The following is a 19375-nucleotide window of genomic DNA, read 5'->3' on the forward strand; positions in this document are numbered from 1 at the left end:
CTTTGTGTTCATTCTCTTCTGGAACAGCACTGCCAGCTGGTAATTCAAGTCCTTCTTCACTCTTAGTTTCTTCCTTCTGAGGTGGATTGTCCTTGCTTTCATCCTTTGAAAAGGACTCAGCCATGACACCCTCATCTCTCTCTCTCTCTCTCTCTCTCTCTCTCTCTCTCTCTCTCTCTCTCTCTCTCTCTCTCTCTCTCTGTGTGTGTGTGTGTGTGTGTGTGCAAAGCCTAGGCCCAAAGCCTAGGTTTTACACACCCTCTCCCAACCCTGCCCTATCTCTGTGATATTATGAGGACTCATTCCTTGGTCTCACATTTTGTTTGAAATAGAAAGGGAATGCTGCTGACATCGTAACACTAGTGTTGGAGAAATGAGGAGGCTTTGGAGTCAGTAGATCCAAAGTGTCCTCTAAAAGCAATACAGTGCAGAGATTTTTAAAAATGAACAAATGCAAATATACGAAACGATGGTAAAAACCTGACACAAGCCTGGTGAAATACAGTTTCAGCATTCCGTGTCTAAGTCGCACTGGCCATGTGACCACGGAAGATTGTCTTCGGACAAACGCTGGCTCTATGGCTTGGAAACGGGGATGAGCACCGCCCCCTAGAGTCGAACACGACTGGACAAAAATTGTCAAGGGGAACCTTTACCTTTACCTTTACCTTTACCTAAATGTACAGCACCAATATCAACAGTGCTCCTTCTCTCCTCAAGTTAGCCATGTAATCAAACCCGATGTGCTTCAGATGAGTAGCTGTTTTTCTTGCTTTTCCAGCAATGGTATTCTTTAGTGGAAAGGTGAGGCATAACTCCAAAATATACATAAATGTGGGTGAAGAAAATGTGACCCTCAAAGCACATGGCACTGTGTTAATGCAGCCTCAGAGGCAGTTAGGGGGAAAGGCTGCCACAAGGTTCACAATATTTCAATGAATTAAAAATAAACTCTGCTGGTTACATGCTAGCATTCATGCTAGCATGGGTAATAAATATTTTCCTAGTTTGATTTAGAGGTGTGGGTTTTTCCACCCATATTGGTGGGGAAAACAAATACTAATTGTTCATCTCTCACCCCCCAGAGAATGGCACTGTGCTAGTTTGTGTGAGGTATGATCAAACATATTTGCATAATAAAAGAAACATATTGCTTCCTGATTCCACGTGGGCCTTTTACAGTATGAAATGCTGTTCTTCCTTTTGTTTCATTGTGAGCTACAGAATTGTTAATCCCAAACTGTTGTGGAGGCTACAGTGGCAGACATCCTCATTTTCAAAGAACTATAGCATCAGAACCTTAATTGAACAAATATGCTTACTTCTGGCAAAGTACCTCAGGGTTTATAGCAAGTCATATATTAAGCTTTTTGCTACTGTTCATTCATACAACAGGCTAGGGTGAACTGAGGATTGCACTTTCAGTAGATGAATGAACAAAAATTAACACAAGTTCCTCACAGGTATATATTCTAGTTTAGTCATGGTTGTTGTGGGGTTTTTCGGACTTCTTGGCCGTGTTCTGAAGGTGGTTTTTCCTAACATTTCGCCAGTCTCTGTGGCCAGCATCTTCAGAGGACAGCAAACTGTGCTCTGGTGTAGTTTGGCTAGGGCGTGGAGTATTTATGGCTGTGAGATGGGATGATTAGTGTGGATTGTTGTGGGTGTATTGTTTTCTGTGGATGGGTGATTAGTGTGTTTTGTTGTGGGTGTATTGTTGGGATAAGGAGATTATCTGTCACTGTGGTTGATGGTAGTGATCCCCTTGACTTTGTGGTTGGGTAGAGTTCGTGACCTTTTGCATGCTGTATTTTTGAGAGCTGGGAGCCAAGTTTTGTTGAGTTTCAAACTTTCCTCTTTTTTGTTGAAGTTTCTGGTGCTTGTGGATTTCAATGGCTTCCTGTGCAGTCTGACGTAATGATTGCTGGTGTTGTCCAGTATTTCCGTATTTTGAAATAGAATTTCATGTCCAGTTTGTTTTAGAGCATGTTCAGCTACTGCAGATTTTTCTGGTTGTTTTAGTCTGCAGTGTCTCTCATGTTCTTTGATTCTGGTGTGGATGCTTCGTTTTGTGGTTCCAATGTATACCTGGCCACAACTGCAAGGTTTCCGGTATACTCCTGCCGTGGCGAGGGGGTCCCTTCTGTCCTTTGCTGGCCATAACATTTGTTGTATTTTTGTGGTGGGCTTCAATACTGTTTTTAGGTTGTGTTTTTCCAGAAGTTTCCCCATGCGGTCTGTGACCCCTTTGATGTATGGCAGAAATACTTTGTTTGTGGGTGGCTGTTTTTCTTCTTCAGTTCCGTGTTGTTTTCTTGGTTTGATGGCTCTTGTGATTTCATTTTTGGAGTAGCCATTTGCCTGTAGGGCCCAATTCAGGTGGTCGAGTTCAGTGTTGAGAAACTGAGATTCACAGTTCCGATTTGCACGGTCTACTAGTGTTTTGATTATGCCTCTTTTTTGCCGTGGGTAGTGGTTGGAGTTTTTGTGTAGGTACCTGTCTGTGTGGGTGGGTTTTCTGTAGACCTTGTGTCCCAGGATGAGTCATCTTGAATTCCATCACAATGGTGTCTTGGGTCCCTTATTATTATTGAGCTGGGTCCCTTTTATTATTGAGCTGTTGATATCTAGAGGCTAACCTTAGAAAACAGAGAATCGTAGAACTCTGGAGCTCTAGTGCTCTTCCAAGTGGGGAGAACGGGTTATAAAATTTAACCTCCTTGCCAAAGTAGGATCTCCACAGCTGAAGCATCTCTGACAGATGGCCATCCAACCTTGGTTTAAAAGCCTGCCATGAAAGAGGACCTACCTCTAAGGCAATATGTCAAATAGGTCTTACCATTAGATAGTTCTTCCTAATTCAGAATTGGAATCTCCCTTAATGTAATTTGAATAGTCTGATTCCAGTCCTATCAATTTTGAGCAGCAGATCACAACCTTGCTTCATCTCCCATGTGGCAATCTTTCAGACATCTGAAGATGGGTGTCATATTCCCCATCAATCTCCTCTTCTGCAGGCTAAATAAACCGAACACCTTTGAATCATTCTACACTGGGTTTGATAAAAAGGAATTAGATCTAACACTCTTGACAGATGTATTTTTTCCAGACTTTTGAAATGAAATGTACAAAGAAGCATACCTGTCATCTACCTTCTAGAGAATTTGCCCATTTGCATAACATTTGCACATTTTAAATTGTGAAAGGGTAGAAATACAAACAGTAGACAAAAATGCATATACATCATTAAATTACACTCACTATTGTTGCTTTAATGTATGTTGCAGTTGTGGGACACCCATTTGAATCGATGAAACTTATGGAAGAGTTAACTTATCAAATCCTCATTGATTTAATAGGTCTGTTCTAATAACACTTGCATGAGACAAGGGCAGGAAGGAAATACAAGTGAAATTTGCAGAAATGTAGGGGAACTGACACCCAAAGATTTTCATTTCCTTACCCTTTCTACCGTTCATACTATTAAATCATAAAGAGCTCATTGGAAGAGCCTTGTCTGAACAGAAAATAAAATGGCTAGTGTAATAATATCCTTATTAAACCTCAGGGGAGGGGAATACAGTAAAAATACAATACTGTGTTTTTAACACAATATGAAGGCCTGATTTACCCATGTTGAAATGAAAAGCTGGTGAGGGTGTAGAAAAAAAGCTGTTATTGCTATGTGGTACCAAGTTAAAACCATATTATACTGACCCTAATAGGGCTTTCAAGGTAAGTGAGATATTTAAGGTATGGGTTTACCAATTCTACTCCCCCAGTGACTTTCCATGGCTGACCAAGGATTTGAAACTTAGGCGTCTCAAGTTCCTGTCTGTCACTCTATACACAACATCAAACAGTGTATCAGTAAAGGACTATCAAAATGATAAAGGAACTGGAAAGAAGGGATAGAAGATGGAGGAAGTAGATGTAGAAGGGTGAAGCAGAGTCAGAAATTAATGGGGAAGCAAGCTAAGAATAGTTCACACTCATCCATTCCATCAAGACTGATCATTATGACTAAATTTTCTTAAACTTTTTCTCGTTAGGAACTGAAGTCATTAGTTAGCAAATAGAAGGCAATTAAACCCAAACTAAACTTCAAAACCCTTCTGTTATGCCTTTACACACTATGTGCAACAGGAGAAATTTCAGAGAACCCCCTGTCCCTGACATTTGGAAATCCCTGACCTAGGAAAAATGACATTTTGAGCTACTTCTCGCAGTATTCCCTTTATACCATAGCCACTGGCTGCAGGATTCTGGGAGCTCTAGTCTAAAAAAGTAAACTTTCCAAGTATGTGAAAAACATAGGCTTCCTGTGGATTTAAAATCATGACATTGATTTAATTTTACAGTATTTGAAAATTCAAACACAATTGCCCATGACTTTAAAATCCAGTACAGGATGCTGATGATAGCAAATGAACCTTTCATCCTCCTACAAACAGTAAATATGGCTAAATTTTACATATGGCCGAGTGCTAATTAGTTATTTAAACTAAGCATAATTCATTGTAATTTTGCCGGTGAATGACAGAACTATCACACAGTTTTCCTTCAACTACTGTCCTGTATTAGTAACTGAGTGAATGGCTGTATTAGGAAATGTCAACCAACATGCACTGGCTGCCTGTAAGCTTCCGGGCCAAATTCAAGGTGCTTATGTTAGCTTTAAAGCCCTTAATGGCTTAGGTCATTGCTTCCTGTCTGAGTGCCTCTCCCTCAAAATGGCCACCTGTCCCATCCACACCTCTTATATGGGGATGCTTTGGGTGGCCACCCTGGGGGAGGCCACCCAATTGGGCCTTTTCTGTGGTGGCTGCCTCACTCTGGAATTCCCTTCTGCTAGACATGCCACTAGGCCCATCCCTTCTGGGTTTCAGGAGGAAACCTAAGACCTGATTGTTCTCTCAAGCCTTTCTTTAGTTTGCCCCAAAATAATCTTATGTTTGCCTTACGTTCTGTCTCTGGTGAATTTTTTTTGCAGCCCATGGGCTTGTTGGATCATGGCATCCATTGGCTCTTCTCTATCATGGTCCAGGGATTTGGAATTTTCCTTACTGATGTTTTTTTTTATTTCTTTCTACTATATTTCCCAATATATCTGTGTATACATACTGATAAAATGGGAAAGCACTCTTGGTTTTTGTCACACCTTCAACAGGCGTTTGTCATATGATTACTCCTTCTCTGCTCTTTGATCAAGAGGGTATTAATATTCCTTTGGGAAAGCGGAAGCCCCATTGTTTTGAATGAAACGATCTCCAGTGTGCGTGCAACTGCAAGCTGGGAACTGGGATAAGGGCTGAGCCTGTGGGGCATTAACACTCCACATTTCCTTGGCAGGATTCTGCCACAGGCACACACAGTATTCCCAGTGCTTGAGATCCCTTCCAGCCACTACTCACTTAATATTTTTCATGCATGGCTTTGGGCTGCCCACTGACCTAGAAGCATTACTTAAAAAGTAAATATGGTGGGCAGTTGGAGCCCAGTACTTCATTTGGAAATGCTTCTTTCTGTCAGATGAGAGAGAGAGAGAGAGAGAGAGAGAGAGAGAGAGAGAGAGAAAGAGAAAGAGAGAGAGAGAACCTGGAGGGGGCCGACCAAAACCCAGACTGGAAATGATCAAGAAAATCAGTGTCATCCATGAATATCTATAGTTATGATACTTCTATAGATATTATAGAATATCATTTTATATGCTGTGCCCCACAAATAGTAGATTTGAGACTGCCACATACTACCAGCCTCTCAGCATTGAGTCAGTAGGATCAACCAGCCATTAAAGGAGGATGAAATTTCTTATTTAGTATGTCTTCAAATACTTGAAGGCACTTCATAATCTAGAACAAGTGACTTCGGAAGTGTGTGTCACTAAATTTGATGTGTTATAATATTGTAGACTTCATCTTATAGAATTAAAATGTCTGGACTCCTGAATTTAAATCCGCCGTTTCAGAAAGGAGATTATTTAGTTCCCAGGTAGTGAATTGCTTTTGATCAAACTTCTTCAAGACCTGCAGACCTAGGCATTTACCTTTGTCTCACCTAGTTTTGCTGTTTCCTTTCCAGACAAATTGTTGTCATTTGTAGTCCATTCTTCACCCTTCTGATAAATCTATGCAGTTTTAGGAGAGTTTATGCAGCAGAATGTATGCTGGATCATGCTCTGTTTCTGGAGTTCTCAGTTCACCATGATCAAGGAAAGAAATGTTCCTGCAGATGCTTTAGACAAACATTTTCATGTGCTCCAAATGTTCGGTTCTTCAGTTTCCCTGAGATATTAGCTAAGAGGGCCAGGAATTCTGATTAGGAATTCTGGGATAGGCAATCTAATAAATCATCTGTGTCAGGTTGGAAAGGATACTTTAGCCTCTCAGCCCTTCTGCAGTATGTGGATTTTACATGATATCCACAAGATGTCACTACATGACATGGCTACCTGCTAAAACAGGGATGGACATTTTGTCTCAGGCTGAAGACTGTAGAAAATCTATGAAGCACTGCAGCTTAAAAAAAATGTGTGTAGTGATACTTGAGAAATGTACTCTTTGAGCTTGTTAACATGATCCACACATCTTGGACTAAGGCTTGAATAGGAAGAGAACAATACTTCCCAAATGTTCTGCCCTAGTTCTTGGCACAAAGCAAACTGAAAAAAAAAGTATTTTCAGGTTGAATATGTTCAGATATACTTACATTGCAGAATATATGTCTTTACAAATTTATTAAAAATAACTTATATATGGATTTTTAAAAAGGCTGAAGATACTATTTTTTGACTACAACTCCCAGAATCCTCTAGGCAACATAGCCAGTAACCAGCTAAGTGATTCCAGGAGTTGTACTCCAACAAAAGTGAGCTTTGGAAACTCTGCTGTGAGTAAACACCCATGAAAGTGACATAGAGAAAAGACAGACTAATATCTCTATCCCTAGACCAGTGATGGCGAACCTATGGCACGCGTGCCACTGCTGGCACACAGAGCCCTCTCTGTGGGCACACGAGCCATAAGTCACCATAGAGAAATACTTACCTGTCCTCCGATCCTGGATTTTGGCAGTTCCCTCTGCTGGTGCAGTAGTCCAGCGGAGGGGTGCAATGGCAACCATTACCGGTCTAGCCCAATAGGGGATTAGAGGACCAGTAAGTATTTATTTCTTAATACCGCCCATGGGGGGGGCGGAGAAACAAGCATTTAATCCTTGCAGTGCAAGAGCAGTTGTTTTTTTTTCTAAACTAAAACATCAGCATCCTGGTTTTAATTGAAGTAGTGGCACTTTGAAATAAATAAGTTGATTTTGTGTTCCAAAATCGGGCTCAAAACGGTTCACCATCACTGCCCTAGACGCATCTAGTTAGCAATGTATATAATGAAAAATTTCAAACACTTTTTGATGGGCACCTTTTCTTTATAGCATTATTATGAAGCAGTTTGTTGTTGCTATGTGCTGTCAAGTTGGAACTGACTTATACCAATCCTGATAGGGCTTCAAGGTAAATGTGATATTTACAGAGTGGTTTTATTAGAGCCACACACACCCCATGAGTTTCCATGGCTGACCGGAGAAACTAGGCCTCCTGACTCCTAGTCCCTTGTTCTATCTAGTACAGGGGTCTCAAACTCAATTTACCTGGGGGCCGCTGGAGGCAGAGTCTGGCTGAGGCTGGGCCACATCAGATTTTCCGCCAAGTGGAGCAAGAGCCCGAGGAAGCCGCCCAGGAGTTTCCTTAGTCCAGCTGGGGCTCCAAGGAGGAGGAGGAGGAGGAGGGGTGTGCAAGCCCTTGTCACCAGCCATGACCCCCTTCGGCTCCTTCTTCACTACCACCAGCAGCAGCAGTAGCAAGACGAACAAGCGGAGAAGGGAGGGAGCGCCGGTGGCCATGTAGCGGGGGGACGACGGCATGACATAAAACCCCCCGCTGGTACCCACGAAATTAAACAGAACAGGGTGCCCCCCCACAGTTGCGCAAGCGCGCATGTATACAAACACACACACACACACAAGAAGGTTTGGCAACCTTCCTCTGAGGGCACCCTCAAAAAAAGGCACACTCAGCAGCCACAGCTACCCCCACCATGACAGAGGAGCAAACTTTGCAAGGCGAGCTCAGGCAGCCTCCAGAGCCGAGGTGGCTGAAGCAGGACGAAGAGGAGGAAGAGGAGGAGGAGGAGGAGGAAGCACCACTGAGTGCTGAGGTGGCCGCTGACCAGGCTAGTGCTGAGAGAGAAAGAGAGCCAGAGAGCCACTTCCCTGGAAGAGGCAGCGACAGTGGCAGCTGCTGTTAGTGGCTTGGAGGTGATCTTCGAGGACGGGCAAGGAGTGAGCTCTGTTCTCAGGAATTGTGCGGCAGCTGCTCAGGCGCTCGGGGGGGGAAGGGCCGGCAGCGCACCAACTGGCAGACAGGCGGGTCGGCTGGCAGGCTGCAGTTCCGGGCGGAGGTTGCAAGAGGCACTGTTTTGGGAGAGAGCCAGCAAGCGAGGCAAAGCATTTTTTTTACTCTTGACAGCAGAGGATGCGTGGGTGCTTTGGGGGGGCAGGCAAGGCGGGGGCCACAAACTATCGGCTAGCGGGCCACATGTTTGAGACCCCTGATCTAGTACACTACACTGGGTATCTATGAAGCAGTTAAAGGGAAGTATCATGATGTTTAGAATTATAACCTACTATTAGGTTATGAGCTTCATTATTATGAGGAAGAAAGAATATAATAGTTAGTCTCACCATTAATTTTGCCGAGCTGCTAAAAACACAAGAAAACCAATACTGTCCAGTGCACGGTACTCCTAACACTGTTGTTGTGTGCTGTCAAGTTGCTTCTGCCTTATGAAGGCCCTATGAATTAATGACATCCAAATCATTCTTTGCTCAGATCTTGCAAACACAAGCTGTGGCTTCATTTCTTGAGTCAATCCATTTCATGTCCTATCTTCCTGTTTCTGCTGACTTCAACATTTCCAAGCATTGTTGTCTTTTCTGGTGAGATTTGTCTTCTCTTGATGTGGCCAGAGTATGATAATCAGAGTTTAGTTATTTTTGTCTGTAAGGCAAGTTGGATGGCAACTCTTGTTTTAAGAGGTGGATTTGTTTGGTTTTAGCTGTGGAAGAACAATGTACAGATTTCTCTGAATTCCTTATTCCTTATATTGCTTCCCACTATATATGAGTGGAGCAGCTCATAACCAGAGTATGTGTGGCAGCTTCTTCCCCAAAACTGGGGTTGAGACACTGTCTGCTTAAAAAACTTTTAAAAAAAGAAGAAGCAATTTAGGCCTTGAATGGCATGAACTTCATCCTTCCAATGAGAGTAAATAGATAACAAAAGTGTTATTAAAATGAAAGATAGGAAAAGAATATGTGAAGGCCAGTGCACTATACCTGCTCCACAGATGACTCCCTCCTCTTCCTGAGTTCTGAAATAATCCTGATTTGTCAAGGCTAAAGTGAACTCTGTGATTCCTGTAACTAAACTGTATATGTATGACTGCCACAGAATTTGCCAGCTGTTGGTATGTAGTAAAGTTTTGACTTGTATGAGCCAATCTTTCTCCAACACAAAATAAAGAGACCTTGTTTATGAACAAAGGAGGGAAAAGAGATGATCAAATGCTACACAGAGAAAATCCAAAACAAACATCTGTAAATTCTTAGAATTGAGTTATATTTTTGAGGTATACCAGTCTGTGGGGACTTGTTATGATAGTAGTGACAGCAAATTAAGTGGTGGGCAACAGTGCCTCCATAAACAGCTGAGGGGGGCTGCATTCAGACTATACCCTAGATACTATGTATCTATACCCTAAATAAATTTAGTGGGGAAATATGAAATCTTCTTAGTGAACAGTGAGCTATCTGTTTTAAATAAATCAAATGACCTTTCTACAGTAGTGCACTACCAATAATCTTAATGAGTGTGGGGGTTTAAATGCAATCACAACATAAGTCACTGTTCACAACCATGGAATTGCTAGGAATGCATCTCTGGAGCTGCTCTTTTCATAGAAATGAATGAGGACAGAAACATCACAGAGCTCTTGATCTGGTGGATAGCTTTTCTAGCCCTGTAAATTAGTATTCTAGCAATTTTGTTGAAAAAGCAGTTTTCACCAATTTCAGTGAAAACATAGTGTCATATTAATGCTTAACAATCTCAACAACCTAATAGGTTTTATGAGAGCATATATATATGAGAGCATATATATATATAAACTGTGGAATTCCATATCACACATACGGCAGACTGGTAATTTCCGCTCACTGTTAACAGAAAATTATCATTCTTATCTTTGTAATGGGGGAAATGGAGTTCTAATTCAGCAACCTTTATTAATTTTTTTCTCCCCAAGTACTTTGTTTTCACTTGTTCATGAATAAATCATGAATGAGAGTGTTGCTATGACTAATCTTATAGTTCCTTGATGAGGCTAGATAGGGTTTGCTTAATTTCAGATATGTGGCCTGGATTCTCAAGTTGCTGATCTAAATTAAGATGGTGCTCTATTGATAAGCGGAAGGGGAGTCACAATGAGCTTGTTAGGAAGAAGTGCCAAGAAACAGTGGACAATCGGGGACAAAGAGGAACTGTGGGATCACTCTGTGATAAAAGTGAAAAAGTTTTCTGTTCAAAAGAAGAAGGAGCAAAAACCAGTAACTATGATGATAAGAATCATGTACTATATAGCACAGAATTTAAGAAGCAAAGAATAAAAAGTCAAATAAAAACAGATTTAGAAGATTAAAGCACATTGAATGAACTGGGGGAAATAACAGGTGTTTTTTCTATTATTTTCCCCAATGTATTCAAGCTGTTTTAATCTACTACATCTGTTTTTTATTTGACCTTTTATTCTTTGCGTCTTGAATTCTGTGCTTTACTTTAGTCTTATCATAGTTATACATATGGTGGCAAAACTGCAGCCAAGTGAGCCTATTGAAGAAGTGTGTTCTATAACTAGGTACAGTGGTGCCCCGCTAGATGCTTATCCCGCATGACGTCGAAATTGCTTGACGATGACATCGCTTGACGATCGCAAAATGATGGTTCCAATGGGGAAATCCACTTTACGTTGATTAGGAGCCTGCTTCGCAAACTGTTTCTTCGCTATACAATGTTTTTTCCAGCTGTGCAAAATGGCTTCCCTCCACAAAATGGCTTCCCTCCCTTCTCAAAATGGCTGCTTTCCGGACAGAAGCTTCGCATTACAGCGATTTAGAACAGCTCACCGGCGGTTCTCTATGGGCAATCTTCACTGGACGATGAGGTATTTCCCCCATTGGAACGCATTGACCGGTTTTCAATGCATTCCAATGGAGTTTTTTTCGCTTGATGACGATTTCGCTTAACAGCAATCTTGCTGGAATGCATTATCGTTGTCAAGCAGGGCATCACTGTAATAATAAAACAATAATAATTGTGTGCTGTCATGTCAGTTCTGACTTATGGAGACTTTTTTCCAGGTAAAGAGTGCTGAGAGCTGATTTACCGTTCTTCTTCTGGCGGCACCCTGGGACTGTGCAGCTTGCCCACGGCCACACAGGATGGCTCTATTCACAGGAGGCACTGGGGTAGTCAAACTCACAACCTCTGATTCCACAGCCAGATACTTAAACTACTGAGCTATCTAGCCATTCATAACTAAGAACCACCACCAAAAAGGCCCTTTCACCAGTAACCTTCCACTCCATCTCAAGTAGTTATACGTGGTATCATATACAGTACGTTTGTCCCAAGTAGTGGAAGGACATTACCTCAAAACCAGCCCTTTAAATTGTATCCAGAAATGTGCTGGAAGAGGAAAATATATTTCAATAATATTATGATATGTTCACTATTGGAACAAAAGGGTACGTGTTTCACCTTGTTCTGAAGCTAAATATTCAAGAAACAAAAGTAAAAAATATCTCTGAGGAACACAACACAAACAATAAATGGAATGTTTTGGGCACCAGTAAGAGTTTAGCCCGTTTCCATGCATCAACCTCTTACAAAATAATGAGGTTTTTTTCCACACCCATTTATCATATGCCATCCCACTGAAAAGACATTGAGTCAGAAATATAGAAGCCTTAACAATGGTTTTAAAAGAAATTCCCGTCCCCCTGCAAGTGGCTTTGCTCAATAAAGGCCTAAAGCTGTGCACTCTTGTACTTTGTATGTTCACCTTTAAAATATTCTTCTGACTTTCCCTTTGAGACACAGCTCTACAGCCTAATAAATTTCAGCATTAATTAATGTTCCCTCATGCACAGAATCTTGCACGTCTTTCCCTTCTCTTTGAAGCTCAAGGGGAATGTTCATTATCAGTATCTGTCTTGCTCACCATTTCATACAAGGCTTATCAATTCGCCTTTGACTTTCTCTTTTCTTCCCCTTTTTCCAAATGAGTTGAAAAGAGCATAATCAAATTAGGAAATAATAATGAGGCAACATGTACTGTGGGTTTCATCTGACAAGACAAATTCTCCAAAGGGCAGCTGGATGTCTGAGTGATGGGAAGACAGTATTCAGAAGTATGGGGAAGGAGTTGACTCTAATGATAATTGTTCTACCACAAGACTGAACTTGGACTTTGCTTGCATGCAGTGAAAAAAGGAAAGGAATTAAAATAAGAACATAGAGAACAATTGTATTAATGATTGTGAAGTTTGGCTCTGTTAGGTCTAAAGCTTAACTGGCTTTAAGGAACTAGACTGAAACTGAAATACATGGCCTGAAGATTAACTTTTACATCACATGTATCATTGATTCGTCTTTGCAGGTAACTAGAAGGCCCTAGGCGCTACCATTGAGAATGGTAAACACTGAGACGCATGGATATGATAGAAAGGGCATGTGAAGTTGTAGAGACTTCTGGAAAGGCATCATATAGACAGGCATGAGTAAGAACCTTTTCAGATCCCGTTAAAAGGTCAAAGTTTGAAAACAACTATCCAGAAATAGCTAGTAACTTTCACAAATGTCTATTTTCTATTAGTTAAGTCCCTTAAGGCTTAACTAAATTACAATAGGATTGTAATTAATGAGGGATAACTTTCATTTTTGTGGGATAACTTTTTTGTTCCTTTCCAAATTTGAATGGTGTCGTCCTACAAAATGGTGGGAAATGAATAGGGTTGACATTGGCATGTACTGTGTCTCTTGTTGCTGCTACCTCATGCTCTATTGTGGATATAGTGATGATAATAAGGATGGAAGGAGGGTTGTTTTGTTCCATAGACCCATTATTTGTGCCATTTGGGTGTTATATATATATTTTTTAAAAACCCTAAAAGTCACAGTTCAAATTATTTTAGGAAACTGGAAAAGTAAATAGTTTCTTTTCAAAAACTATAACCGTAATAAAATCAATTACTTTCAGACCCAGAAAAGTGAGCAATTACCTCTGCAAGAAACACTGCATGATTAATTGTGTATTCCTAGGATTGTGGAGAGGGTTTGACTCTGTCACATCCTTGGTCCAACACTGAAATTCATTCTTTTTATAATCCAAGAACAGCCTTAACAAAGTGCTTTTAGTGGTGGGTGAAAATGATTAGTGATGATAATAAGGCACTGTTTCCAGTGAGCATCGGCTGCCTTCCTATGAGCAATGGCTATACTACACAAAATATACTTTAGGTTATCTTACAAGATATTCCAGTCTTGTTTCAGGATGTGTCATGACATGGAAATGGCATTGGTCACCTGCAACATGACCTTCTGAGGGAGGCTGACTAGGTCAAGGTGTCTCTGTTGGTCCTCCTCAGTCTCTCAGCTGCCTTTGATACTATCAACCATTGTATGCTACTGGAGAGGCTCCTAGGATTGGGGATTGGAGCTCTGGTCTTATTCTGACTCCAATCCTTCCTTGCGGGCTATCCCGAAAGCACAGCTGGGAGGGATGGTCTCTGCCCCTAGAACTCTAAATTGTGGGGTTCCACAGAGATCACTCATCTCCCCTTTGCTATTTAACATCTATATGAGACTGTTGAAGGAGGCCATCTGGAGGTTTGGAGTTAGGTGTCATCTGCGTATTGATGACACCCAGCTCTGTCTCTCTTTTCATCCTTCTGCCATGGATGATACCCTGATTCTTGAGCACTCTCTGACTGCAGTGCTGGAATGGATGGGGGCCAACAGACTGATATTGAACCCAGACAAGATGGAAATCCTCTGGGTGGGAGCTCCTGCTGTTTACAGATTAGGCCCACCTTAAGATTGGGGAGAGAGTCACTCTCGCCATTAAGGACGATGTTCACAGCTTGAGCCTTCTTTTGGATCAGGCATTTTCCATGGATGTCCAGATAGTGCCTGTGGTCTTTACAAACTATTTCCATCTTAGTCAGATCACACAGCTGCTTCCCTACCTTGACAGCATTTTTCTAACCACATTGGTCCATACTTTGGAAGTCTTGAGAATTGGTTACTGTTATGCGCTTGCATGGAACTGCCCTTGAAACTGATTAGGAAGGCTCAACAGGTCCAGAACATGGCAGCCAGATTAGTTAAGGAAACTCTGGCTTTGACCTGTAAAGCCCTAAATCAGTGGTCCCCAACCTTGGGCCTCCAGATGTTCTTGGACTGCAACTCCCAGAAGCCTTCACCACCACCTCTGCTGGCCAGGATTTCTGGGAGTTGAAGTCCAAGAACATCTGGAGGCCCAAGGCTGGGGACCGCTGCCCTAAATGATCTGAGATCTTGATACATGACAAAATGCCTCCTTCCAAGGATAGATGTCCATCCCAGCTACTAATCTCAGACCGGGCAGCTGAGAATGCTTACCCTGAGAGGCCCCAGAAGGAACTGGGCCTTCTTGGTAGTCGCTTCTCTGCTTTGGAATGAACTCTCACCCAAGATTCACCTGAGCCCCCTCCCTGAGGGTTTTCAATAAATCTTTCAAAATTTTCTTGTTTCAGCAGGCTTCTTTGTTTCATTCCGTCATTGAATGTTCCACTTTGAATGTATATTTAACATCAGCGTCCATCTGATTGATTTTAAATTATTTTTTTTAGCTTTATTGTATATTTTATATTGTATGATCTATCATTGTTTCCACTGGTGTACACTACCCAGAGTGACCATTTTTCAGTCTAGAAAATAAACAAATAAATAAACAAATAAATAAATAAATAAATAAATAAATAAATAAATAAATAAATAAATAAATAAATAAATAAATAAATAAATAAATAAATAAATAAATAAATAAATAATACAGAATGACAGCTTTCGCTAAAAACAAGTTAGAAAGAACTTTACATGAACATTTTCAATTTGGGGGGAAAGCTGCCAACAGACAAGTTGGACCATCCCTAATTGCCAACTACAGTTTATAATACCCACTGAGCTGTTTCTGTAAGCTATCAATTGCTATACTGTCATAAAATGGTTTTGCTGACCCATGAATGTATGGATCTCCCTAAAACGCCGGTCAGTGTCATCGCTTGGAGGCAGTACACTTTGTGAGGCAGGCAGGACCTCTTTTTACAATAACAGACGAGCCTCTTCAGGAAATAATCATGTGTGACACTGGCTAATTCTGCAAGAAGCATTTGATGCATATGCCAGGCGCAGGGGGGAGTAGTTCATAATAGGAACTGGCCTTTCTTTACTAATTTCTCTGTTACACTTTGAAGAAAATCTTTTGCACCTCAAGATTTTTTTTGGGGGGGGGGCAGGGCTAATGTCTAAAAAAAGCACCACATTCCATTTTGCAAAGCATTCTAGAAATATGTCCCTGCTACCAGCAAGAATTTTAAAATGTTAAGGCTAATATCTGGCCAGACATTTCACCTGCCAAGATTAATTATCATTCTGACACAATGAAAGTAAAAGGAACAGATATTTCCTCAGTTTTTGCCCTGGGAAAGGCAGCACCTTTATTTGACAAAAATCTAATTAGTCATTAAATATTTCTCCCTCTAAATGCTCAACCATATCCTGCGGTTGGATGCATTTGCAAAAGCCTCTCTCTAAATCCCTTCTTCCTAAGCCTCTGATTTCAGGCTTAGAATAGATAATTTCTTATCCCTTTCCACAAGATGGAGAATGGGAATACAGAGTAGCCAAACCAATTAGCCTAATCAGTTTCCTCTTTGCCTCCCTTTTAACTTTTAATGTCAGAAGGTTAACTTGTGATTTATTCCATTGGTTGGAAACAGGACATATACGCATTAAGTTCTCATCAAGAATGAGAGAGATGTCCACCACAAACCTGAAAAATAATGTTTCCTGCTGGGTTTCCAAAGCCTTTTATTTCCTAATTTGCTTAATGATGTTGCAGACCTAGTTAAAGCATTGCAAAAAAACCATTCATGCTATGCTGTGCCCACAAGATCACATGGTAAGCTGCTGATATATGCTGAGAGAGCACGCCAGGGGGTGTGAATTGTTAGAGGCAATATGAGACTATCCTTATTTCCAGTTATATGATTTATTAATTTTTAGTCCTCAGGGCAATTACATGATTAATCTTGTTGGGCTAGGAAAATCTGTCGAGCGGTGATCCACGACTTTGGAGGAAAGGCTCCCTGGGATGTGCAAACAACTCATGTTGTTATCAACTCTTCACCCCAAACAATATAATAATCAACAAAACACAGAAGAGAAACCCAGGTCATTGTGGATGCATATTCTATTAATGCACAATTTTGATTATGCTAGAATTCCACCCTTGGATCCCTCCCCAGTCATCAGTATAATACAACAGACTCGTCGTTGTTTAGTCGTTTAGTTGTTTAGTCATGTCCGACTCTTCAAGACCCCATGGACCAGAGCACGCCAGGCCCTCCTGTCTTCCACTGCCTCCCACAGTTGTGTCAAATTCATGTTGGTTGCTTCGATGACACTGTCCAACCATCTCGTCCTCTGTCGTCCCCTTCTCCTCTTGCCTTCACACTTTCCCAACATTAATGTCTTTTCCAGGGAGTCCTCTCTTCTCATGAGATGGCCAAAGTATTGGAGCCTCAGCTTCAGGATCTGTCCTTCCAGGGAGCACTCAGGGTTGATTTCCTTTAGAATTGATAGGTTTGTTCTCCTTGTAGTCCAGGGGACTCTCAAGAGCCTCCTCCAGCACCACAATACAACAGACTAATGCTTCCCAACCTTGAGTGCCCAGATGTTCTCATACTACAAGTGCCAGAAATCCTGGTCAGCACAGTTAGTGGTGAAGGTTTCTCAGAAATATAGTCCAAGAATATCTGGGGACCCAAGGTTGGGAACCATTGCAATAGATAATCCCAGGACATAGGGAGTAGAAAAAAACTTTGAATGCATGAGGACTGCATATTCCTTCTCTGCCACTTCTGTATCTTTAGGTAAAGGTAAAGGTTCCCTTTGAAATTTTAGTCAGTCATGTTCAAATCTAGGGGGCAGTGCTCGTCCCCATTTCCGAGTCATAGAGCCAGCGTTTGTCCGAAGACAATTTCTGTTGTCACGTGGCCAGCGTGGCTATACACGGAACGCTGTTTACATTCCCACCGAGGTAGTACCTATTTATCTACTCACATTTACATGCTTTCAAACTGCTAGACTGGCGAGGAGCTGGGACAAAGCGATGGGAGCTCACTCCTTCGCGTGGATTCAATCTTACGACTGCTGGTCTTCTGACCCTGCAGCACACAAAGGCTTCTGCGGTTTAGCCTGCAGCACCACCAAATGTACCTTTGCCACTGTCCAAATGTACATTAGAGCAACACATCAGTCTGTTTCACATTCCTTCTACATTAGACTTGGGGAGGGAAATAAAAACAAATTGCAATATTCTTTTAATATTGCTTATTTAATATTGCATTCATAGAAGTATAGTTTCCAAATCCTGCAAGGTGCTAGTCCCCCTCTATTCAGCACTGGTTAGGCTTCACCTTGAGTATTATGTCCAGTTCTGGACAGCACACTTCAAGAAGGATGCTAACAAATTGGAACAAGTTCAGAGGAGGGTGACAAGGATGATTAGGGGGCTGGAAGCCAAGCCTTATGAGAAAAGACTGAAAGAACTGGGCATCTTTTGCCTTGAGAAGAGAAGACGGAGGGGTAATAGCACTTTTTAAATATTTGAAAGGCTGTCATACAGAGGAGGGGCAAGATCTGTTCTCGATCATCCCAGAGTGCAGGACATGTGAGAATGGGCTCAAGTTAAAGGAAGCCAAATTTCAGTTGAAGATCAGGAAAAATGTCCTAACTGTTACAGCAGTACATCAGTGGAACCAGTTACCTCGGGAGTCGGTGAGTGCTCCAACACTTGGAGACATTCAAGAAAAACTTAGAGAATCACCTGGCATAAATGCTTTGATTGTATTCCTGCACTGAGCAGGGGTTTGGACTTGATGGCCTTGTAGGCCCCTTCCAGCTTCACTTTTCTGTGATTTCTATGACTTGTCAGATATTCGTCCCTTTGTATTTGTGAGTTCTGGAGATGAAGGGACAAATATGCCCCTTTTATATTTGTCCATTTGTCAGCTTCCCTAGTCTCTGCCTATGCCCCTGCAAATCAGCTGATCCACGGGGCATAGACAGACAGGGAAAGCCTGCCCAAAGGAAATCCCCCCCCTTTGCAAACAGAAGGGGGGGTTCACTTTGTTCAGACAGGCAGCTTGCTTATCTTTCTATGCCTCCTGCGGGTCAGTAAAGACAGCAGGTGGGGTGGAATTCCCTTTGGGCCATCTTTCTGTCTATGCCCCCACAGATCAGCTGCCATCAGGGGCACAGGAAGAAAGGCAAGCCACCTGGTTTGCAGAGAGCAGGGAGGATTCTCTTTCAGGCAAGTTTACCAAAGGGAAGCCCCCATGTTGCTGTTTACAATGGAGCAGAAACTAGGCTACTGGAAAGGAAACCACCATTCCAACAGCCTAGCTTCCATTCCAATAGTGGCGGACACAGTAGGACAAGGTAGGAAAGTGATGGGGCTGTAGAAAAGGGGCTGGGCTGGGGACAGGCTATGGGGGGCAGCTCTTGTTTTGTTAGACAGCCACATGGGTTGTCTAAAAAAAGACCCAGTGAACGAATTTGTAGTTTTTCCGTTCACCAGGGTGAAATTCGTGGTTCATAGTTCATCAACCTTGATGAACCACAAATTGTAGTGAACCATTTTGACGGTTCATCCCCATCTCTATTCCACGCTCATACATATTCATATATGTTCATCTATAACATTCAGTCCACTTCACTTCTATGTTAATATGCTTTTTTTAAACAAAAAATCTACATGAAAGTGGATCATAGAATCATAGAATCATAAAGTTAGGAGTGGCCTATAAGGCTATCGATTCCAACCCCCTGCTTAGTGCAGGAATGCAGATCAAAGAATATTAGCCATTTGGTTGTCTAAATTTCTCTTTAATGCCTGGAGCAGTCACCACCACTTGAGATAATTTGTTTCATTGCCAT

The 19375-nt window shown here is 41.7% G+C and overlaps 1 protein-coding gene across 1 annotated transcript in view; it reads left to right on the forward strand.

Moving 5' to 3' along the window:
* Positions 1–19375, forward strand: part of LRFN2 (leucine rich repeat and fibronectin type III domain containing 2) — a 330651-nt gene that overhangs the window by 296810 nt on the left and 14466 nt on the right. The gene's annotated exons all lie outside the window — the stretch shown is intronic.

This window comes from Pogona vitticeps, chromosome 1 (assembly GCF_051106095.1).
Source record: "Pogona vitticeps strain Pit_001003342236 chromosome 1, PviZW2.1, whole genome shotgun sequence".
Lineage (NCBI taxonomy): Eukaryota > Metazoa > Chordata > Lepidosauria > Squamata > Agamidae > Pogona > Pogona vitticeps.